General features: G+C 50.0%; 1 pseudogene; it reads left to right on the forward strand.

Annotated features, from left to right (window-relative positions):
* Window positions 1-963: 963 nt before the first annotated feature.
* Window positions 964-24,345, forward strand: LOC131402793 (tubby-related protein 4-like; annotated as a pseudogene).
* Window positions 24,346-24,510: the final 165 nt, after the last annotated feature.

Raw genomic sequence — 24,510 nt, forward strand, 5'->3', positions numbered from 1 at the left:
CCTTTTATCTTAATGTTTGTCACTAAAGTGTTGGGAAAACTCTGTTCCTATCTGTCATTCATATAAAAGATCTGATAGCCCCACTTCTGATCATTGAAACCCCTCAAGACCTCATTAAATTAGAACTCCATCTGTCCAGATCGGAGTGAAGAAATTCCCTCGCTGCTTCTCCATCACTCCCTCCACCTCCCTCTTTCTTCCTTGGCTCATCTTACACAGATGGCACCCCTAAAGCTTTGGATTTTTTTCAGTACAACTAGTTTCTAACTTGCACATTTGGATTTCAGCCTGCCTTTTCAAAGCAAATGATGGCCACAGACCCCTCGAGCAGCTGCCACAGGGGCTGTGTTCCCCTCTCTCCCCTTTCCAGATAGCTTTCTACTTTCTTTCTGCCCCATCAGCTCGAGGATGGCTGAGAATAACAGTGACTTAATATCTATGGGTTATAACTGGTGATAGGTCCCAGAGCACTTGACGTCTTTCATCTCCTTTAGTCCTCACAGCTCCCATTTTGCTCATGAGAAAGTAGGAGACTTCCAAGGGTTACATCATAGTTCCCAGGTCACATAGCTCATGACCCCAAATCCAGTGATGGTTTGACTCTAAAATGCTCCCTGTCGGGACAAAAGGGAAGAGCCGTCTGGTCTGCCTCCTCACCACCTCCCCAAGCCATGGGAATACCTACCACCAGTTACTTGGGGTTCCAGATAGCAGAGCTTCAGTAAGGAATATGCAGTACAGTCCCCCGGGCTGATTGCATCTCCTGGGAGAAACGTCATAAGAGCTAAGTTAGGTTTTATGGCACCAAATTAAATGAGATAATACGTGTAAAAGAACTTTGTAAAACTTTTCCAGTGCTTTGTGCTGTGGCCTGGGGATCTAACTGCTTTTCAATGGAAATACTGAATTTTTGTAATATGGTATGTAACATCCTCTCTTGTGCTTTTTAAAACCAATATCCTCATGAACTATCAGGTCACTTGAATTGGCTTGACACAAGCGTGCATGATCTTTGCTTACAAGAGCGACAGCTTAAGCGTAGTCTCCCTTCACTTCTTGGCAGCGCCCCATCATCTCCATCTGCTGGGGACACCGGGACTCGTGGCTGCTGATGGCATCAGGACCAGCCCTGTACGTGGTCCGTGTGGAGCACCGCGTGTCCGGCCTGCAGCTGCTGTGCCAGCAGGCCATTGCCAGCGCCCTGCGAGAGGACAAGGATGTCAGCAAGCTGACCCCGCCCCCCCGCCTCTGCTCCCACCTCCCCACTGCCTTCATCCCCACCATCAAGGTGAAGCCCTTCCACTCACCTTCTCCTCCTTCCTCACTCGTGCTGGCTGCCTGTTCCCGAAGGCTCGCCAAGAGGAGGGCCGAGACAAGGAACACAGGCGAGAGTCCCAGAGCAGGAGCACAGAAGTCACGTCTGCTCCTCTGCAAGATGAAGGTGTGCGGCTCCGCAAAGTCCCACCTCGGTCTCCCACGCGCGCAGTCTGTCCCTAGCATCACCCTTAGTGTCCACAAGAGAGTCACCTTGTGTGATAGGCATTAGCTTTCTCATGGCAGAGGCAGTATCCCGAGCGTGGCTGCCGTTGTCGTCCTGATGATCAGTCTGCCTTGTTCAGTCCTGACTCCCTGGCAGATGCTGCCGTTATCCCCTCTTGAGAAAGCAGGAAACGCGTTCTTAGAAGTGAGGGACTTGCTCTGTGGCTCGTTAGGGGAACGGTCAGGATGGGACCCTGTCAATCCCGGGGCCTGCTCTCCTCATCACTGTGCGGAGGGGCGGCCCTCACCCAGCCCTCGCTGTCAGCGTCCTCTATGCTGACTGGAGCTTGAGAACTGGTCTGTCGCTATGGTGGTATGTGGACTGGACCTGCCTGTGGCTGTTCCAGTGTGGGTTCCCCGTTCCCTCTGGCCCTCTGCATGTAGGTTGCTTCCTGTGTTCTCTTTTTTGTTTTCTGTCTCTGCTTCTAAGTATCAGATTGACTTCTTGGTTAATTTTTTCCTAAAACATCCGAGTTTTAGAATCTGTTGTGATATTTTCTTCAAGTTGCTTTACACTCTTGGTTCCACACCAGTGATTCTGGACCCTGGCTGCTCGTTAAAATCGCCTGGGGAGTTTTTAGAACACACACGTGCCCAGGCTCACCCCCACAAGATTCCAGTTCCATCGTCTGTGGTGGGATCCGGGCTGAGGTCTCTGAAAGCTGCCAGGAGGTTGTGACGTGCGCCCAGAGTTGGGAGTCATTGTCCCGCACCGCAGAGTTAACCCTCCCCGAGCCGCCAGCCAGTGCTCCGCCAGGGTAATCAGTGATGTGCACGCTCTTTTCTCTCCACGTCCTGCCTCCAGCCCCCGATTCCGGACCCCGACAACACGCGCGACTTTGTCAGCTGCCCCTCGGCCGGCAACGAGCGTCTGCGCCGCACCGTGAAGCGCACAGAGCGCGGCCCGGAGGTGGGCGGCCCGTGCCACACGCTCTGCCTGGAGCACCTGGGCGGGCTCGTGCGCGTCCTCGAGGGGCGGCGCGTCAGCCAGCTGCGCCGGAGCTCGTCATCACGGACCCGCGCTCAGACAGCAACGCAGGGGGGCGCCTCGCCAGGGACTGCAGACCCCTCTCGGGGGGTGCGGACTGGTATTCCTGACTGCCCACGCACAGGTAACGCCTATCTGTGAACGTTTGGCTAGCGTGGAACATCCCTGAAGCTACTCCGCTTCCAAAATCCTACTGAAGTTAGATTCCCTAAGTGGACTTTCCCACGGGTTTTTAAGAGCGTTCCTGAGGCTCCGTGTGGCTGGGGCTGTGGGGGGAGGAGACATCGGCTGTCATCAAGGGGAGGCTGGCACGGGTCTTTTGGGAATGGCAGCCTCCTCTTTCAGTTATTTGTCAGGTATCCACTGAGGGCCTGAATGTGCTGTTGAGACCGTCAAAACAGTAGTGAGATGCCGTCGCTGCCCCCCAGAGCGAGTGACAGGATTAAACGCTTCAGACCTTCAGCCTGCTCCTCAGCCTCCTGCGGGGATCCTGCTTCTGCGCTCGCTAAGCCACCCTTAGCTGCTTTTTAGCTGATGACCAAGGAGACTTTCTTGCTGGTCCGTAAAGATTTCGCATGACAGTCACTCCCTCCTTCTAAAGACTCTCCTATACCAATCTTCATGACTCCGTTGCCGTATTCAGGGGGCTCACTGCGCACCTCTCTCTGGGACCCTAGAGTGTGAGCCTCCAGGGAAGGGACTTTGCTCTTTTTGTTTGTAGTCACTGTGGAGGCCTGTGGCCTCTGCCAGCAGTACCTGCCGGCTCAAACGTTCCCCCGCCTCCCTGTGAAATCTTGCCGGTCACCTAGAGCAGAGTGAGCAGCTGTCCCCTCTGTGCCCATCGCCCGTCAGTCAGTTGAGCTGCTGGTATCCCTCGGGGCACACAGTCCCTGAATCCTGAGGGCCCGGAGGGAGGGAACTGAGTCATCTTTGTACCCCCAGTGCCTGGCAAGCGCCTGACCGTGGGACAACGTGGGTTGAATTAGATTTGTTTTCATTAGTTCATACTTGTTCTCTCCACTTCCCATCTCCTGTTCCCTCTCCCGCCCGTTAGACTGGCCTCTCCCCCATTCTGTCCCTGAAGCCGCTGCGCCGTGTAGCATCACCAGTTAGCCGAGTGTCACGTGCAATGGGCTTTTTCAACCTTGGCCTCACTTGCCCACCTCAGTATTTTACAGTCGGTCCACTTGCTGTCTGCTTTTCTTTATTGGAATGCTCTGCATCTGTAGCAACATTCTGCTGTCAGTGTTACCGTGTAAAATTGAAAGCAGTGAAACTATACTTTAAAAATTGGATATTAGTCAGTTATTTCGTCTTTTGAGTCATGTGATGACCTAGTACCAAGAGCAGGGAGAGCGAGAAGAATTGGAGGCTGGTAGGGAGGCAGGTGGAAAGGAGGGAGAGGGAAGATTCAGAAGGAAGGAAGGCAAAGTGAGAGAAGCCAGAGAGCAGTGCATGTGAACTTAGAAGGAAGTTGCAGTTTCAGGGGAAGAGAGAAGACAGGAGCCATGGCGGTTAGAGATGACTGATGGGGGGACTTGGGAAAGGTCCTGAACCTGAGGGCGCATCACCGGTTCTCAGCGGGGTCGTTGTCTCTAAGGTTCCTCCCGTGTATGCAGTTTTATAAAACCTATGCTCGGATTCCGTGTTGACGGGAACTTATGTGAAGAGCTTGCTTCTGTTCCCCCGCTCCTGTGCGTCCATTTCCCACTGAAGAACAGGACAGAAGCAGCGGGGGCTGTGCTGTAGGGACAAGGCTGCAGCCTCCTAAGACCTTTCTTGCGTGGACCTGACCTGAGCGTCCCAGCCTGCTTCTCCGTAGTGGTCACATTTGTCAGCTCCTCCCAACACAGGCTGGCCCGGTTGCTAACAGGCCTGTGGGGAAGGAGGTGTTGTGTTTTTATAACGAAAAGGTTGTAAAGCAAAGCAGATAGGTGGGACGTATTGAGTGCCTGCCTTGTACGGTCCTCGAGTCTCCTCGAGGTGGTTGTGAAGCAGTGCCGGGGCATCTCTGCTTTCAGGGAGTTCATGATCCCTTTTGGGTGAAAGACAACTTAACACTTGAAAAGTTCAATAAAAAAGTCAAGATTTAAATACCTCGAGACAAAAATAGACGATGTGTCACAAGGCAGAACGTGACTAATTGCCAACCGAGTGGTAGATGTAACCTGGTTCAGAGAAGAGAGGGTTCCTGGCTTTGAGAAGCCAGGACTTGCTCGTCGTGAGAAGCTGATGAACTCTCTTAGTCCTCCATGTCGTTTCTCAGATGTGGTCCACGGGCCACCTTCCCGCAGATCGCCTGGGATAATTACTTGAATACAGGTTCCTAGGCCTGCCCCTTAGATTGGTTCAGCATGTTGGGGGCGACGCCTAGAAATCTGCAACTTAGTGGGGGCCCCAGGGGATTGCTATGCTCTGAAGTTTTTGATCCCCTGTTGTAAATGTCCCCCAAGTAACTTAACAAATGTATTTCTCAGAATTACCAGTATGTGTTTTTATAATAGATAGCATGAATCCCAATAATTTTTGTTTAGCAAAAGTTCACAAATTTTCCAAAGGAAATCTTTAGTCACAGCTTGCTATGGACTGAATTGTGTCCCCCCCAAAATTCACATGTTAAAACGCCAATCCGCAATGTGACTGTATTTGGAGATAGAGCTTTTAAGGAAGGTGGGGTCCCAATTGGATAGGATTGATGGCCTTATAAGAAAAGGAAGAGGGAGAGCCCTCTCTCGACACACACGCATACACTGAGGAAAGGCCACGTGAGCACACAGCAAGGTGTGCATCCACAAGCCGAGACCCCAGCCAGGCTGGCACTCTGACCTTGGGGCCTGTCAGTCAGCCTCTATTATCACGTGAGCCAACTCCTTATGCTCTCTCTCTCTTTTTCTGTATGTGTGTGTATATGTATTTGCCTCCTATTGGTTCTGTTTCTCTGGAGAACCCTGACTAACACAGATTTTAGTACTAAGAATTGGGGAACTGCTGTAACAAATACCTATAATGTGGAAGCAGCTTTGAAACTGCGTCATGGGTTGAGGCTGGAAGGGTTTTGAGGTACACATTAGAACTATGGATATTAGGACCATGTCTGGTGAGGTCTCAGACAGAAATGAGGAACATGTTATTGGAAACTGGAGGAAGGCGATCCTTGTCGTAAAGTGGCACAGAACTTGGCTGAACTGTGTTCTAGTGTTTTGTGGAAGATAAAACTTGCAAGCAAATGAAATTGGATATTTGAGAGATTTCTAAGTAGTTTTGGAGCATTGGCTTGGTTCCTCCTAACTGCTTATAGTAAAATGAGAGAGGAGAGAGACACACTGAAGAAGGAATTGTTAAGCAAAAAGGAACCAGAACTTGGAGATTTGGAAAGTTCTCAGCCTGTCCATACAGGCTGAGACGATGGAAGGCTGTTGACTTCCTGGATTTGACAGGACGGGATGATGGAGCTGGTCGGCTAGGAACATGCACTATTCTTCAAGAGGGAAAAATGACCCCAAAAGCGATTCAGAGGTCATCAGGGCCACTGCCTCAATTTTAGCAGGCCAGACAGCCTCCACCCGGAGCCTTCAGGACAAGACCCCAGCCCCGCAGAGCCGTGGGGACCCTCACTTCGAGCTGTGGGGTGACACTGCCACTCCAGTGGGCCTGGAGGGCAGAGTATTGAACCAAAGAGGGTTATTCTCAAGCCTTAAGGTCTAGAAATTCCCCTTACTAGGCTTTGGACTTGCCTGGGGCCCTTCCTTCTCTCCTGTGTCTCCCTTTGGGATGAGAATGTCACCCTGTGCCTGGCCCGCTGCCGTCTTGTGTGTTTTGGAAGCACGTAACTTGTCTAGTTTCACAGGTTCACGGCTGGAAGGGAGTTTTGCCTCAGTGTGAGTCGTATCTTGGCTCTCACCCATTTCTGATTCAGGTGATATTTAGATGAGACTCTGGATTTTAGACATTAGTGTTAATGCTGGAGTGAGTTAAGACTTTTGGGAGTGTTGGGATGGAATGAATGTATTTTGCGTGGGAGAAGGATATGACTGAGGGGGCAACCAGGGGCGGAATGTATGGACTGAATTGTGTCCATCCCACAAGTTCATATGGTGAAGCTCTAACCCCCATGTGACTGTATTTGGAGACAGGGCTTTTAGGGGGTGATTATGGTTAAATGAAGCTGTAAGGGTGGGATCCTAATCCAGTAGGATTGGTGGCTTTGTAAGAGGAGGAAGAGAGATCTCCCTACACACACACACACACACACACACACACACACACACACACACCCTGAGGAAAGCCCACGTGAGGACACAGTGAGAGGGTGGCCGTCTGCAGGCCAGGAGGACAGCCCTCACCAGAATCTGGCATGCTGGCACCCTGATCTCAGACTTCCAGCCTCCCAAACTGTGAGAAATAAATTTCTCTTGTTTAATCCACCTGGTCTGTGGTATTTTGTTATGGTAGCCCAAGCAGACTAAGACAGAACTTTTATTTAAAAGCTTTGAAACTGTGCTTAAAGATTTTTTTAAAATTCTAAAAAGATACCTGATTTGGGTTGTGTGTTTTGAAAAGGCCTCAACCCAGATGAAATAAGCATATTCTTGCAAACTGACAAAACTGGGATGTGAAGCCCCAAACAGTACAGTTCAGCCTTCTGGTCTCAAAGAGGAATCCCAACTTACGTTTTTCTACAACTTGTATGTTTCTTCCAGAATTTTCATGATAAATTAATGACACAGAATCTCTAGAAATAAGAGGTACAGATGTCCATCACCCCCAGGCTCCCTGGGTCTTACTCTGATGTGCTGCACTGAATTTCTAGTTGTTGATGACAGGGAGCAGAGTGATGAGCCTCCAAGTGTGTAACTGTAACACTGAACAAGCAGGACTTGGGGCTTGTCTCAGAAAGCAACTCCCTTCTTCTCACGCCGCCCCCTTTAAGTCTGTTCTATGGGGAAGTCCTTCTGCTCCTGGGCAAGTGGTTCTCAGCCCTGGCTGCTCATGGGAATCACCGGGGAGCCTTAAAAATCGACAGTGCCCGCGTCCACCCCCAGGATCCTGCTGCAGTTAGTCTGGGGTGCAGCCAGGCGGCAGGGAGAGACCTCGTTTTTCTTTCAGGAAGTATTTATCAAGTCTCTGCGTTGTTCTGGTCTCTAGAGTTACAGCAGGAGGTGAGACAGGCAACTCTCCTTCCACTAGTTGGGGAGACAGACAATAGAATAAAAGTGGTTATGAATGCTTATGCCCCCCTAAATTCGTATGTTGTAATCCTGATGCCCAGTGTGATGGAATTAGGAGGTGGGGCCTTTGGAGGTGATTAGGTTATGAGGACGGAGCCTTTATAATCATGAGATTATTGCCTTATAAAAGTGGCTCCAGAAAGTAGCCCCTTCTGCCATGAGAGGACACAGCAAGAAGTCAGCCGTCTGCAACCCCAAAGAGGGCCGTGACCAGAACCCCACCATGCGGGCACCCTGATCCCCTGGAATTCCAGCCTCCCCACTGTGAGACGTAAATTTCTATTGTTTATAAGCCATCCAGTCTGTGGTATTTTGGTATAGCAGCCCACACAGACTAAGACGTGAGTAAAGGAAAAAAGCAAAGGGTATGACATCCAGCAATTACAAAACCCCGGCATCAGCAAGTCGATCAGGTGTTGAGTGGACAATACATTACTGAATTTCCTCAGGTCGGTGAACTGGCTCTGTGCTCGTGAACACAGGGGAAGCGTTCTGTGGGCTTACATGCATTTTGGAATGGTGGCCAAGCTTCCTTTGATCTAGGGCTCCTAAGTTAAATAATGTAAAGCACTGCTTGGGGCGTGTGAATTAAGCCTTTTTATTTGCTGGAACTCAGATGCACACCACTCCAGCTTGCTGGATTCATGAGTCGTGCCTTCTGATTCAGGAAGTAGTTGAAGAAGAGGCTGATGTAGTAACACTGATCGGGCGTCAGCTAGTCTCCTTCCAAGTAGCACGCCAAGTTGTTCTGCTCTGCCTCCAGGGCCCTCAGAGAGGCCCTGTTCACAGATGTCACCTCCACACAGATGTCACCTCCACGTGTTCAGAAACAGAGATTAGTTTGGATTACAAACTCATTCTTTCAGATGTAAACAGCCCTTTTGAATGGTAAAATCGCTCACAGTCTATAAATTATTTCATTGTGATTGAATGATGCAGCTTTTTTATTGCCTGGCAAGGCTCTTGGAGCCTTGAGGGAATGAGGCTTTTGTCAGCAAAACAAAGCGATTTTGAAGAATGAGGTACTTCCAGTGAGGGCAGACCTGGGGTGGGGCAGAGCAGGGTTTGGGTGGTGAAGGGATGTGAGGGGATGTGAGGCCGTGTGAGGAAGGCAGCAAAGGAGAAGGGGTTTTGAGGAGGATGTTAAACATGGACTTCATCTACTCTGCAGTTTTGTGATGGCCCCGTTGCTGCATCTGTCGTCTTCTGCCTTGGGGCCTCTAATCTTCTACCTAATGGCCAATTGACAAGGTTGTTTTGAGTGGCTTCCACGCAGGCACCCTCAGGAGAACCCAAAGCTCCCACTGAAAGTCCTGCCACACAGGTCTTCTTCCAGCCGTTGCTCGAAGCAGGCAGGCACCTCTAGCAGGTGGGATAGCCACCCCCTCTCCCCCTACAAGCATCCTTCTGGCGGTTCCAGGAGACGGTTCTGACATGCCAGACATAAACTTCTCGGAGTCCCTGAAATGGACCCGACTCTGTCAGGTCTTGAGTCTAGAGCAGGCCCAGAACCAACAAGGGCCTTCCCCGGTCCCAGGGCAGAAGCAGGTTCTGGGGGAGTCAGTGAGTCAGCAAGCCCCTTGCCCAGCCTGGGTTCCCAGGCTGCCCGTGTGAACCCAGATGGAGCCTGGTGTGTGGTGAGGCACAATAGCGCGGCCGTTTTGTTGCCAGGTTTGGCACAGTAAACAGTGCCAGACTGTTGTACATTCCAGAGGCATTAAAATTCCACCCCCATTTGCTAACCGTAGAAGTAATGGACTACTTTTGCTTAGACAATATAATGGCATAAAAATGTAAAAGGAAGACAATGCTCTGCTCCTTTCTGTTTCAACCTTTAGACTTCAAACGGTGGCCTCTAGGGTCAGGCTGTACTTAGTTCCTAGTAATGATCGTTGTGAGGGTCTAACTGATGTCACTTCCCTAAAATCTACTGCTTGGTATCTTACCCGATGAAATCTATGGAAACAGCTTGATTTCTACCATGATCGACAGCTGCAACTGCTCAGACTCCAGTGACATCGAACTGAGTGATGACTGGGCTGCCAAGAAATCTCCCAAAATCTCCCGAGCTAGCAAATCACCCAAACTCCCAAGGTAATCTTGGTCTGTAGGGGCGTGCTCCCTTTTTGAGCCTCTGGAGGTGTGTCTGTGTTGTGTCTGCAGCAGGATCCCATTAACCCACACCAGAGGAGCATAGCAAGAGGCAATCCAAGTCTGTCGTCTGGAAGATCTGCCTGTGATAATTATAGCTTTCCTTTACTCTTCCCTTCAGGACAGCAAAAGATCCCCAGGAAGAAGTTTGCTGAACCCTCAGAACTTCTAGGGGTCAGCACTGGTGGTGGGTGGCAGGGGCGGCCGTAGCTTTCTGGCTTACTTGTTTTTATTTCTGGTCTGAGAACGGTAAGACAGAGGTTTTACAGTGTATGTAATGTGTTGAAAGGAATGCCGAATTAAATGCCTTTGATGCTGTAATTGGAAAAAATAGTATTCTAATAATAAGTTTGGGGGGCCAGCCCAGTGGCATAGCGGTTAAGTTCATGTGCTCTGCTTTGGCAGCTCGGGGTTCACAGGTTCGGATCCCGGGCGCAGACCAATGTGCCGCTTGTCAAGCCATGCTGTGGTGGCGTCCCATATAAAGTAGAGGAAGATGGGCACAGATGTTAGCCCAGGGTATCTTCCTCATCAAAAAAATAAAGAAGAGGATTGGCATCAGATGTTAGCTCAGGGCTGATCTTCTTCACAAACACAAAAAATTTCTATCCTAAGGGTTTGTCCTAAAGAGTGGCAAAAAGCTAAAAGCAGATGGAAGGGCCTGCAGTGTCATAGATAAAAAACCCTGCCTTGCTCGTCCTGACCCTGCCACCGAGGGCTCTGTAACCTCAGAATGTAACGTTGATCCATGACCTGGAGACCAGTTTCCTTGTCTGTGAAGTTAAAGGGTGGAGCAGATCTTCACTAAGATCCTTCTAGCTCTAAAATTCTTGATGCTGTGTGAAATGAAGGTCTAATGTACGTGCAGATACGTACCTGCCCAGATTGTAAACACATAATGCATCATGCAGTTGGTAAACCAGTGTATTCACCACCCAGTTGAAGATAAAGAATATTTCCATCATCCCGGAAAGTTCCCTTGTACTTTTTCCCATTCGACACCCACTCCCTAGAGTAATCACTGTTCTAACTTCTGTCAGCATAGATTAGTTTTGCTTCCTCTTGAGCTACATATAAATGGTGTCAAACCACATGTCCTATTTTCTTATTTGGCTTTTTTTAATCAACATAATGATTGTGAGACTCATTCATGTTGTTGCATGTATCAACAGTTTTTCTTTTTTGCTCTGTGGAATTCCATTGTAATGAATATACTACAATTTGTTTATTCCGTTTACCAATTGAATGTTTGGTAGTTTCCAGTTTGGGGCTATCATGAATAAAACCATTGTAGACATTCTTCTACAAGACTTTCTATGGACGTATGCACTCGTTTATCTCAGGTATATGCTTAGGAGTGCGTTGTAGGGCCACGGGGTAGACGTATGTTTAACTTTATTGGAAACTGCCAAACAGTGTTCCAAGGTGCCTGTTGTACCATTTTAAATTCCCACCAGCAGTATATGAGAGTTCTAGCTGCTTCCATCCTCACCTACAGAGTATTGTCATCTTTTAAAAATAATTTTATCCGTTCTGGTAGGTGTATAGTGGTATCTCATGGTAGTTTAATCCTAATATCTTCAATGATTGGTGATGCTAAGCAGCTTTTTATGTTTATTGGCCATTTGGATATCTTCTTTTGTGAAGTGTCTGTTCAAGTCTTTTGCACCTTTTTTTTTTTGTGAGGAAGACCAGCCCTGAGCTAACATCCGATGCCAATCTTCCTCTTTTTGCTGAGGAAGATTGGGCCTGGGCTAACATCCATGCCCATCTTCCTCTACTTCATGTGGGACACCGCCACAGCATGGCTTGATAAGCAATGCGTCGGTCCACACCTGGGATCCAAACCTTTGAACCCCGGGCCACCAAAGCGGAGCACGTGAACTTAACCACTACACCACTGGGCCAGCCCCTTGCCCATTTTTTATTGAGTTGTTTTTCTCTTATTTAGAGTTGTAGGAGTTTTCATGTATTCTGGCTATGAGTCCTTTAGCAGATATATGGATTGCTGTATAGTCTAACGTGAATTTCTTCTTTTATGATTAGCACTTTTCGTGTGCTGTTTAGGAAATGCTTTTGTCCTGTTTTGTCTACCCTAAGATCATGAGACATTCTTCTGTTCTCTTCTACAAGCTTTATAGTTTTAGCCTTCACACTTAAATCTCGGATTAATTTTACACCTCAGATTAATTTTTGTGTATAGTCTGAGTTAGGGGTAAACATTCATTTTTTTCCCATATAGATATCCAGATATCCAGCAATCTGTTTGATTTATTTTTTTCATCTTTATTCTAGGCTTGTTAAAATTGCAAATAAAATTATGAACTTTTCTACACTTTTACAGTGTTTTGGCTTTTCCCATTGCGTAAAGAGAAGAGGACATTTAATACATAAGCAACCAAATCTTTCACCTGTAAATGTCCCTGGAAAGCTCCCGGATGTTGCGGTCTCTGGAGCTGGTCCTCTTTCCTTCCGTCTTTCTCAGTGTTGAGTGCCCCTACGCAGCAGCCAGGCCAGTTGTCCTCGCTCAGAGCTTTAACCAGCTCGGTCCCCCTGTCCTCCCACACTTCGGGAGCCCTAGGTGTCTTATCAAGCTCTCAAGCAGTATCTGTGAGGCTTAATGCTTTTCTTTCATGGAATGTCATCAACCTTACCATATTCACTTTTATAACGCTCTCTTTGGGGTAGACTGCCGTTAAACACATGTGTCCCCATGTTATAAACAAAGGAACTGAGGACCAGAGATACAACATAGGATCAAAAGGCAGCAGAAAAACTTAGATCCACTGATTTGATGTCAGTATTGCAGGGGGGATATGCTAGGTAAGTCTGTTGAAATCCCAGCACTGTGTTAGGAACTATAAAGCCATTGTGGACTTAGGTGAGAAACGCCTCTTCCACCCGCCACTTTCCTCAGGACGAATTTTGCGACCCCTGGCAGAAGACATGTGGACGATTCCAAACTTACTATTAGTCAGTAGAAAGTTTTCAGTAGAAAGTTAATTCTCTGAGGTTCTTTACAAATGAATCACTCGATTGAACCTCACTATATTGTTGAATATATATTATTCGATATGCAGTTCTGTCCTTCTTTCCTCGTGTTCATAAGGCAGAAGCAGGTGGGCGGGGCCTGGGTAAATTAAGGGACGTGGCCCCTGGGAGTGGCACATCCACCGTGACTGGTGGACAGTGAAGGGAGTGCCAGGAGTGCAGGCGCTGCCCCCACCGGGGCGCCTGACCCTCGGGGCCTTGCCTCCGCAGGATCAACATTGAGGCTCGGAAGTCCCCCAAGCTGTCCCGGGAGGCACAGGAGATCTCCAGGTCTCCACGGTTGCCGATGCGCAAGCCCTCCATTGGCTCGCCCAGCCTGACGGGAAGAGAGTTTCCCTTTGAAGACATCACTCAGGTAGTGTCGGCTTTCGGGTGGTCCCCCAATCCAACGCTCCGCTCCCCTCCTCAGTGTGTGCCTGATGGCCGCTGAACCCTCGGTCCCCCCTCTCCGTGCCTGTCACTGCAGTTGCAGACACGGGCGTAGAGAACCAGAGCCTGTCTGCCCTCCTCCATGCCCCGTCACCTCCACATCCCGAAAGACCTCCTTCCCACCTCGGGCATCCCCCTGTTGCCACAGGAATCTCCTCACAGGTAGCTCTGGTTGAGACACAGCCACACTTCTCACCTCTGCTCCCTCAAGCCGCTTCTGACCCTTCAGTGACTCCAGTGTCGGCAGGAGCCAATCCCTGGTCACAGCCCCACTGCCTGGCCTGGCCTGTCTTTCCCTCCTGTCCTCCTCGACACCCCCTCCTCTCCAGGTGCCAGAGCCACACTGTTGACTCACCTCTTCCCGCCTTTGTGCCTTTGCCCTGCCTGGGTAACCCGCTCCATCTCCTCACCCTCCTTTCTGCCCACGTGCTTCCAGATAGAACTTCCCCTCTGTCGTGAAGGCTTCCTCCCCTGGCTCAGCCACAGTAATCCCAGAGCATCTTGTTTGTAACTCCCTTAGGACATTTCTCAGTCACTTCCTTGTATATAAATAATTACAGGCCTTCTCTCCTCCATTAGGTTCTAAGCTCTTTGAGGAGCTGTATTTTATTCATCTTTATTATTGCCCTTCCACACACACACACACACTCATGCATGATTTGGGCATAGTGATAACTTCTTAAATTTTTAAAAATTTGATTGAATAAGAAACAGATAATTGGGTAGTTTTGGGATATACTGGTATCAGTGCAGCTGATGTTTCCAGGAGAAATATCAAGGATGAAAATGGGTTCAGAGCCAGGTGCTCTCTCTGGTTCAGTGACTGGGAGGAAGGAGAGGTAAAGAAAAAAGTGCCCAAATCACTTTTGTGCCTTTTTAACCTACACACATGTGGACACACCGGGACACACCCGCCCCCACTCCCAACCTGAGAATGACAGCTCGCTGAGCCACCACTTGCAAATGGGTGCCTGACATGCTGTAGGCAGCTACTGGTCTTAAAAACAGTGGAATGACAGAGAGTGAATATTTCTGGCAGTGCCCACGTGTGGCTTTTTAAGCAAAAAGTGTTAACGTCCTTACTTCTTGAGTGATCAATAGAAAATATGGAAATAGATTGTGATTTTTCTCCTTTTTTTTCCCACAGCACAACTATCTTGCTCAGGTCATGTCTAATATCTGGGGAACCAAATTTAAGATTGTGGGCTTGGCTGCTTTCCTGCCAACCAACCTCGGTGCAGGTAAAAACTGCGTCCTGTTCTCTTCCCACTGTCCCGGTTGGAACTCAGGCTGAATAAGCAATTTCAACCTTTGGTGGCCTAATGTAGAAAATGCGCTCTTATGACACCAAAAGATGAGCATGTATTTTACCTCCAAAGTTTGACTGTAGCCACTCTGATTTCACAAAAATTAGAATTATCACTCAAATTCTTTTTTTGCCACTGGTGTTTTCGTTTTTTTATACAAGCCCTGACTTACAAAAATGACAAAATAGCCGAAATCTCTATCAAAGCTCTTATAGGCTTCTGGTTACTTTGATTTCTGGTCTTTTACTGTGGACAGATTTTGGTACCAGTGTCTTTAGGTTCTTGAGTCAGAAGAAACTCCTGAAGAAAGTCAAGAAGAAAGTGTTCAAGACCTTAAGAAGAAGTTGGCTGACTGTTAGTACAGTTCTTAGTGGTAAATCTTTTTGGATTTCATTTCTAAGTACCAGATAAATATCCTCTCCATGAGAAGTTTGAGACATCGAGGAAAATGGAACCCAGGGAGAACCAGGCTGGGCAGAACCCAGAATTTGCCTTCTCTTTTGTATCTGCTTGAATGACTGACGTGTCATATTTACTAGGGGACCGCGAAGGAGTGAAATGACAGAAGGTCCTTTTCAAAGCAGCTTCATCCTAATGGCCACATCTCTGTGTGGGCTAAGGGCCTGTGTTGTCCCCCACCTTGCTACATTGCCTGATCATCTAACACGCACACGTCTCTCTAGAAGGCCAGCTTAGCCAGTGGGGTTCACCGATGGCTGGTGGCCCCATCTTGAATGTGGTCTGTGTAACCTACCAAAAATAGTTTTTGAAAAATTCTGGATCTGCCCATTAGAGTTGTTTCAGACACAGTTAGATCTTTTAAAACAAATAGTTCTTGCAAAGCAGATGTTAAAAAGACCTGTTGCTGTGTATGCATCTTCAGAGACATTAAATGGTGCTGCATTTGGATTTTTCATTTTGAGGTTTCTCAGCTCAAAGGAAAAAAAGAATAAAAGTAAAACATAAAACTGACTTAGAAAATAACAATAGACAATCCATTCACATAATGGAAAGAAATCTCTCATGTTTTCAACAGCCGGGAAACCCTCTCATGACCACAAAAGCCTGCTCTTCAGTAATTCAGCAGCACCCTCATGATATGTATGGTGATTCTAATAACCACTGTGTGAGAGGCATGGTTACCCCACACCTGTAATCTGAGAATTTAGCCATCTGCCTACAGCAAATGTTGACAAAAGGAATGGACGTGCACCTATGCTCAACGGGTCTTCTCATTCTGCCCTTAGTTCTTGGATGTTGAGTGGATCCATAAAGAAGTCAAGGAGGACCTTAAGATGGGAGGGCCTGTATTAGGAATCTCAGTGCCCAAGACAAAAGCTTGGTGTGTGACTGCGGTGAAATCATTGTCCTAATCGTTGACCTTTTTAAAAAGAGCGTTTTCATTTGTCAAGCTAAAAGAATTTTCCACATGATTCTACTAGAGAGAAGAAATTAACTCTGGGATTCTAGAGGGTTTGTTACATATGGCGCCCTATTAAATAATCTTTGACACTCTGTTAGATTCAAAAAGTGAGTGCTGTTGGATATTTTATATTGAATAATTGGATAATTACATTGAATAATTTGTTTCCTTCAATTAGAATGATCAGGCTCATGAAATTTTTGTGTTTTTAATTTTTTGCATTTCTTAATTTTAAAAATGTGGAATAAATTCAAAATTCAAAAGATTTAAAAGAATATACAGTAAAAATCTTTCTTATCCTCACCCCCAACCACCTAGTTTTTTTCCCTGGAGGCAACTGATATTATTTTTTACATCCCTCCTGAGATTTTTAATTTTACATCCTTTTGTCGATCTGAACGACAAAGAATAGCACTTTAATGCATTAATTCTTAAGCTATATGGAACCATCCAGAATGTTTGAGACAAAATTCAAACTCTCTTTTGTGGGCAAGAGAGAGGAAAACATGAATAAGACCTGTAACGACCCCTGGCGTGGAAAAGGCGTCTCAGCCCACTCAAGCCCAAGGAGCAGCCTTACGACGGTGCTTCAGAGCAGAAGGCCTGGAGCTGTGGGAGTGCTGGCCAGTCAGCCACCAGGCTGTGAGGTGACAGCCTCGCAGGTAGAACTTGGCTCATCTTAATAAAAAATAAGAATAGGAATAATTAAAGAACCTCTACATATCTCACAGCAAAGAGTATTAAACATAAGAGAAAGTTGACGGGACAGTTTCATCCTGATTTTAACCTATTGTGAAACTTAAATTCAGATTCATTATTTTTCAACTTGTTTTGTCTTCTCTAAATATTTTAGTTGCAGTCTAGGCCTTCTCTTAAAGGTCCCTGTTAATGAAATTAAATCTTAGCATTTAAAGAAACTGTGTGGAAGTTCTCCGCGATTCTCTATCCTGAGCATGAAACTGGAAGTCAGGAAGCCCAGAATCCAGTCCCGAATACAGCCCGAGTGTCATTGCTGCTCCCCGCGTAGCTGCCCTCCAGTAGCTGCTTGACTGCCCCCTGAGCTTGGCTCTCTGGTTATCACAACTGTTTCCACCAAGTTATCCTGGTGATTGCAAATGGGATTTTTAAAAAATACATTTGTCATAACCCAGCTCATTCTAAAAAGAATTTGTCTAAGATAGGTTTTTAATTCTGGGCTAGACTGAGAATTTGTTGTTCCCGAATCCAGTCCGTGGCCGGGGTGGCCAGTTGTGCGCCAGGGGAGGTGGAGGGCTGATCTCAGAGTCTCCGGCCTTGCCCACGCAGGTCACCCCACATCTCTTCCCATGACTGTTGATGCCTTGGCTCTCCTCTGGCTTGTCTCTATTAACCGTGCTTTCCTCCTCCCACCAGTAATCTATAAAACCAGCCTCCTGCATCTCCAGCCGCGGCAGATGACCATCTATCTCCCAGAGGTCCGGAAGATTTCCATGGAGTATGTTAATTTACCTGTCTTCAACCCGAATGTTGTCAGTGAAGATGAGGATGATTTACCAGGTGTGTTCACACATCAACTGGTTTGTCACGAGCCCTCTGTTAGTGGGTCGCGACGGGGACAGAGTGGTAAGTAGTCAAGAATGCCAACATGTCAGTCCGTGCCTGCTGCCTCGGTTTGGAAAAGGTACAACTTCCTCAGTAAGGTTGGTGGGTGTGGTGGCGTGTCACTGGAGAAAGGTCACCTACTGTCACTGGTTTGGGGAGGAGGGGAGCTACCAGAGCAAGGACGATGAGGTGGCCGTGATGGCTCATGATCACAGAGCACTTCTACCATCTCACTTTATCCTCTCGGTAGTCCTCTTAGTCATATGCCCAGATAGGGAAGTTAACAGGACTCATCAGGACTCAGTCAAGTCAGGACTGAAACCCAGTCTCACTGACCCCAGGCTAGCCCTCATCCTTTCAATCCCTGCTTAGAGAATGGCATCTCCCTGTGGTGCCACAGAGCCCAGTTTCTCAAACCTGCCCCACCTCCGGGGCGGAACATCTCTCTCCTAATGTGCAGAGTGTGTCTCAGTGCATAGAGGCCAGGTCTGAGTTCAAGGTCAAAGCTGGTATAAGTTTTTAAAATCTCAACTTACAAACATTCAGATCCATAGCATCTTAATTTAAGTCTTTTCTACTGGGGGAATCCTATTTTGATTATTAGAATGATTTCTAAGTAGTCCACCAATTATTTATATGTAACTATTCTCAAAAAAGTCCACCTGCAATTTTATAAATATAGAGGCTCCTCTACTTAGAACCAAGCAAGGTTCTGAAAGCCTCTGGCTTCTGAGCCAGAGGAACCGTACACGGCCACTGACTCCTCCTGTATCTTGTCATTCTCAAACGAGGGGCTCTGGACCTCACCGTGGGATGGGGAGGGACACGCGTCCCAACTCGGGCTCTGAACTTGGGGGCGTTGTTGACCTTCCTTCAGCCAGATTTCTGCGTGTAAAATTATTCTACTGTACTTTCTGACAGTAGCCGTCTTTGGTTCTCTGATAGGTATACTTTCTCCTCATGGGTGGAGCAGATGTTCTGGACTAATGGGCGAGGTTTTGCAACCCCATAAACCTGCAGTTTGGTGAAATCTCACACATGAGCTTTATAGCAGCTCTCCTGCTATTTCAGAACCTTGGATTTAGAAGTGGCTTTCACACTTTCCCCTTAGCGCCCTCCGTTCTCCCGGAATGTGGCTAATCTAGCTCTCTCGTGCTCAGCTGTTGCGGCTGTTGTCGTCACTGTCTGTGCTTCCCAGAGAAAGGAGGAATGATTTGTCTCAGGGCTTACACATACTGCTGGTGACGCAACAGAGAGACTCTCCTTCGGCGGGGAAGATGCCTGCCCTCAGTACTCCATACGGAGGAGAGAGCATCTGGAAGAGGGATCTGAACAGGAATCATAGAAAACTTGAGACAGGACCTAGATTCTTGCAGCCAGGGGACAGTCACGTCTCAGTGGAGGACCCCAGGGAAGGGGGATGAGTCTGTCACAGGCACGAAGGGTGGGCTTAGCTTTTGATGGACTACTGGCTTCCCTCTGTAGTTCTGGTGAAAGGTCAGCCAGCCTGTGCAATTTCCTGTTAATGCCTGTTTCCTGCGCACGTGTTCATAGTCACGTGGCACTTAGGTCCAGATGAGCAGACCTCCAGTGCTCTGTGGGCTCTTTAGAAAGGGCAGTACTGAACAGTGGCGCTGAGGCCCTGCGTGTGGTCTGCAGATGATTGCTCAAACGCACACTCCATTAAACTCCTCCTGTGTGCAAATAGGGTGGATTTACAGGGTTTTAATCAGTGTGGCTCTAACTTATATACTGTTTGAAATGCTAAAAAGCAGTAAAGTTAGGAAATGATCCTTCCCCTCATATGCAGATCTGCCAAAGGATTCTTATCATTGGTTTCTCTACTGCATTTGACATGGTTCTATTTACAGAAAATTAATTTACGTACAAATTTCAGCTACACATCTGCCCCACGACACTTCCCACACTAACCAATCCAAAACCCTGGATAAACCTACTCAGAAGCCTAGGCATTGAGTCCTCAGTGGAGTTTCATACTGTACCACTGCCCTCCTCTTGCATAAGAATGGGCCGTTTTATGACCATCATGAGTAAAAAGTGTCCTTAAACATTTATTTGCCATAGTACCATTCAGACACGTGGCACCACACTCAGAAGGTTCAGAAGTATTCATTGAAATGCTCTGACAATGCCCTTAGCTCCAGAGCCCACCGATTGCCAGTGTCCTTCCAGAAACTTCAGAGAAGCTTTGTGTAACTTGAAGGAAGGGTCCAGCTTTCCCCACGCAAAGGCATCTGTTTGTAGGAATTACAGTTTATACGTAAAAGGCCTAGATGAGTTGCTTATTCTGACCCAGTTTCATGGCACTGTTTTGTAAGCAGTTGGTTTTTCTAATCTTCCAGTGACGGGAGCATCTGGCGTGCCTGAGAACAACCCACCGTGTACCGTGAACATCCCCATCGCGCCCATGCACAGCTCAGCTCAAGCTACGGCCCCCACACAGAGCATAGGACTGGTGCAGTCCCTGTTGGCCAATCAGAACGTGCAGCTGGACGTCCTGACCAATCAGACCACGGCCGTGGGGGCAGCTGAGCACGCAAGTGACAGTGCCAACCCATACGCAATCTCCAACCGCTACTCCAACCCCGGACAGGTGATCTTCGGAGGTGTGGAGATGGGCCGCATCATTCCGAACCCCCCTCAGCTGTCCCTGCCGCCGCCAGCACAGGGGGCCATCCAGCTGTCGGTGGTGGACCACGGAGACCAAGACCACGAGCACCTGCAGAAGCCAGCCAAGGCCCTGCGGCCGGTGCCGCAGCTGGCCGCCGAGGGGGACGCCGTGGTGTTCAGTGCCCTCCAGGAGGTCCAGGTGGCGAAGATGAGCCCCCACCGCCCTACCCAGGAACCATCCCCGCCGCCCCCACCACGGCAGCGCCGCCGCCCCCGCTGCCGCCCCCACAGCCCCCGGTGGACGTGTGCTTGAAGAAGGGCGACTTCTCGCTGTACCCCACGGCGGCGCACCATCAGCCGCCCCTGGGCTACGAGAGGATCACCACCTTCGACAGCAGCGGCAACGTGGAGGAGGTGTGCCGTCCCCGGACGCCGATGCTCTGCGCCCGGAACACCTACACCCTCCCCGGCCCAGGCAGCTCGGCCACCCTGAGGCTCACGCCACCGAGAAGAAGGCCCCCCAGCCCTGCACCAGCGCGACCCTGAACCGCCTGACGGGGCCGCGCTACTCCATTCCACCTCCATTCCACCGGGGGACCCGCCCCCGTATCCCGCCCTCGCCGGGACGCTGGGCCCGGCCTGGCCGCGGCGCAGAGGCCGGACAGCAGCCTCATCCACGCCGCGCTGCGCAGACACAACCGCGAGGCGGCGCTGCGGGCGGCGCAGCTGGCCGAGCCCCCGCGCGCCCCGCCGCAGCCGCCGGCCAAGCCCAAGGGCGCAGCGCCTTTCCCCGCGCGGCCGCCGCCCGCCCTCTACACCTGCAGCCAGTGCAGCGGGGGCGGGGGCGCATGCGGCCGGCACGTCCCCGCTGTCCCTGCAGTCCTCCTACAGCCTCCTGAGCCCGCCCGACGGCGCCCGCGAGCGCGCCCACTCTGTCAACTCGGCCTTCCCCGAGGACGAGGCGCTGGGCCAGCACTGTCCAGTCGAGAAGCCCCTGCGGCACCCCGCGCTGCCCGAGGCTGCGGTGGCCGGGAAGCGGCCGCCCCCTTACCAGTGGGACCCCGTACTGGGGGAGGACATCTGGGTTCCCCAGGACAGGACAGCACAGACTGCAGTGCCCAACCCCCTGAAACTGTCCCCTCTGATGGCAGGTCAGAGCCAGCACCTGGACGTGTCCCGAGTGCCCTTCGTCTCCCCCAAGTCGCCCACCAGCCCGACTGCCACTTTCCAGACGGGCTATGGGATGGGAGTGCCCTACCCAGGAAGCTATAACACCCCCCCTTTGCCGGGAGTGCAGGCTCCCTGCTCCCCGAAAGACACCCTGTCCCAGACACAGTTTGCACAACAGGAGCCCACCGTGGTCCTGTAGCCCGCCTACCCGCCCCCCGCTACTGCCCCCTGCTCCCCATGTATCCAGGAAGCAGCACGTGCTCGAGTTTACAGCCGCCACCTGTCGCCTTGCACCCCTGGAGTTCCTACAGCGCATGCCCGCCCGTGCAGAACCCCCAGGGCACGCTCCCCCCAAGGCACACTTGGTGGTGGAGAAGCCCCTCGTGTCCCCACCGCCCGCCGACCTCCAGAGCCACCTGGGCACAGAGGTGATGGTAGAGACCGCTGACAACTTCCAGGAAGTCCTCTCCCTGACGGAAAGTCCGGTCCCCCAGCGGCCGGAGACATTCGGGAAGAAGAGCCGGAAGCGCCTGGACAGCCGAGCGAGGAGGGAAACGTTCAGGCCATCACAGAGGGCGAGATGAAGAAGGAGGCTCGGACTCGGAGCGACTTGAATTCCCTGATCTCCAGCCCCCGCCTGGGGAGGGAGAAGAAGAAAGAGAAGAGTCAGAAAGACCAGCTGAAGTGGAAGAAGTTGAACAAGAGGAAGGGGTTCCAGGACAGCTCGGAGAGCCAGCCCGGGCTGCGCGTCAGCGGGGACGAGCTGGTGACCCGGAGCCAGGGCGGCCAGACGGGCTGGAAGGGCAAGCGCAGCCTGCGCGCGGCCGGCGAGCCGGAGGAGGCCAAGGGCCGCAGGGCCAGCGAGCGGGAGGACGGCCGGCCGCGCAGCCAGGGCTTCGTGCACGTCATGGCCAACAAGCAGCCGCTGTGGACGAGGCCACGCAGGGGCGCCAGCTGGACTTCGGGGGGCGGGTGACCCAGGAGTCGGCCAAGAACTTCCAGATGGAGCTGGAGGGGCGGCAGGTGAGAGCCTGGCCCGGGGCCACGGCGCGGCTGTCTCATCCTGACGGGCCTCTGGGGGCCTTTAAAGGGGGGGCGGGTATCAGTGCCTTGGCCTTGGGGGGGCGTTTCTCAAAAGGCCGCAGGGGAAATGTGGAAAACAGCTGGTGTCTCTCAGGGCCAAGTGGAGTTGTGATTTTCAGTGTACCCCTTGCTGTCTTGTCTATTTCTCATCAGAGTAACACGTGTACTGATTTTTTAAAGTCAAATGCTTCTACAAGACCCGAGAGGACCCCTAACAGGCCCCTGCGTGCTCCCAAACCTCAGCCTCCCCCAGAGGGCGTGCTTCCACCTCTGTTGGCTTTTTTCTGGTATTTGCCACCATATTTGTAAAGAGCAGGGTGTCTACTATTTGGTGATTTTTCAGTTTTCAGCATTGTGTATTGACTTCTTCCTGAGGAACGTGAGGGTTTGTTTTCTTCACCCCCCACCCTCTGACTACACACACGTGAACTTTCTCTACCCCCCTTCCCAGTTGAATCAGTAGTCACTGGTCACCTCCTTATGCCAGTAAGTACCGTTCAGAGCTGAGCCATGTGATATGGTTTAATCACATTTCTTTTTTTATTGGAGAGTGGTTTTTGTCCCCCAGACATAATAATTACCCAGTTTTTGTTTGCTTGCTTATTTGCTAATTTCTCTGTGTATTTATTATTAAGTCATTCGCGGATTCCCTGGCAGAATGCAAGTCCCCTCTTGGTGCAAACACATTGGGTAATTTGTCGGTTCTTCCTGCTCCAACCTGGAACGGTTGCCCCAGCCCTGCTGTGTAGCTACTGTTCTGGAACTACCCTCCTCCACCATCCTGGAATTCCCTTCACTTCTCCTATTTAAATCTCATTTTCATTAATTCACTCAACAAATGTTGATTGAGCACCTGCTGTGTGCCTGGCAATCCTCTGAGCCAGGAGTATGGCCCACAGGCCAGTCCGGCTGCTGCTGCTTTTTATAAATAAAGTTTTATTGGGACACAGCCACGCCCGTCCACTTAAGTATAGTTTACAGCTGCTTTCGCCCTGCAGCAGCAGAGTTAAGCAGTTGTGACAAAGACCGTATGACCTACAAAGGCTAAAATATTATTGGCCCTTTACAGAGAGTTTGCCAGCCCTTACTCTAAGTGCTGAAATTAGATCGATGAGGAAAACAGAAAATCCCTATCCTGATGGAGTTTACAAAAATGGAAGAAAGACAATAAATAAGTGTACATAACATGTTGCATAATAATACATGTCACGTGGTCCCATGAGTACTGAAATGACAAGGGCAAGCAGGCTTGGGAAAGAGGCGGTGGCATTCTGTCCCTCTCTGAGTAGTGACATTGACAGTTGCAGTTGATATTTCTCGTCAGCCCCTTTTAGCCTGTAGATTCTTCTTCCTACTTGTTCTTCCTTTTTCTGTTTCCTGGATGAGGAAGCCCCTTCATTTGACCTGTGGAGCTTTCCATGCCCTGAGGTCTGCTCATTGTCTCCCCACTGCGTTGTTTAACATGTTCCTCCGCTCCTTTATTTCCACCAAACTCGTAGTTAGATCGAGAAGCTTGATCGGAGTCACTTTTGTTGGCATCTCACAGGCCATGCTATCTGCCTCCAACAGGTGCTGCCCAGACCCGGCTGCCCTGTGTCCCGCCTTGTTTGTGCTTTAATGTCTTTGCTTCTCTCCCTCGCCCTCCAGGTGATGCAGTTTGGAAGGATCGACGGCAATGCGTACATCCTGGACTTCCAGTACCCCTTCTCCGCTGTGCAGGCCTTCGCCGTCGCCGTGGCCACCGTGACTCAGCGCCTGAAATGAAGAGACTGCTGTGCGGAGGAGGAGAGGGAGAGGAGCCTTTCCAGAGGGGCCTGATGGAGATGCTCGAGGAGCCCGCCCGGGCCCCAGGGGCTGGGGACCAGAAGACAGGAGCAGAACTGGAAACGTCTGTCGGGCCCGGGGCAGGCGCTGACCTTCAGTTGCTGT

The sequence above is a fragment of the Diceros bicornis genome, unplaced genomic scaffold (genome assembly GCF_020826845.1).
Source record: "Diceros bicornis minor isolate mBicDic1 unplaced genomic scaffold, mDicBic1.mat.cur scaffold_267_ctg1, whole genome shotgun sequence".
In the NCBI taxonomy this organism is placed as follows: Eukaryota; Metazoa; Chordata; class Mammalia; order Perissodactyla; family Rhinocerotidae; genus Diceros; species Diceros bicornis.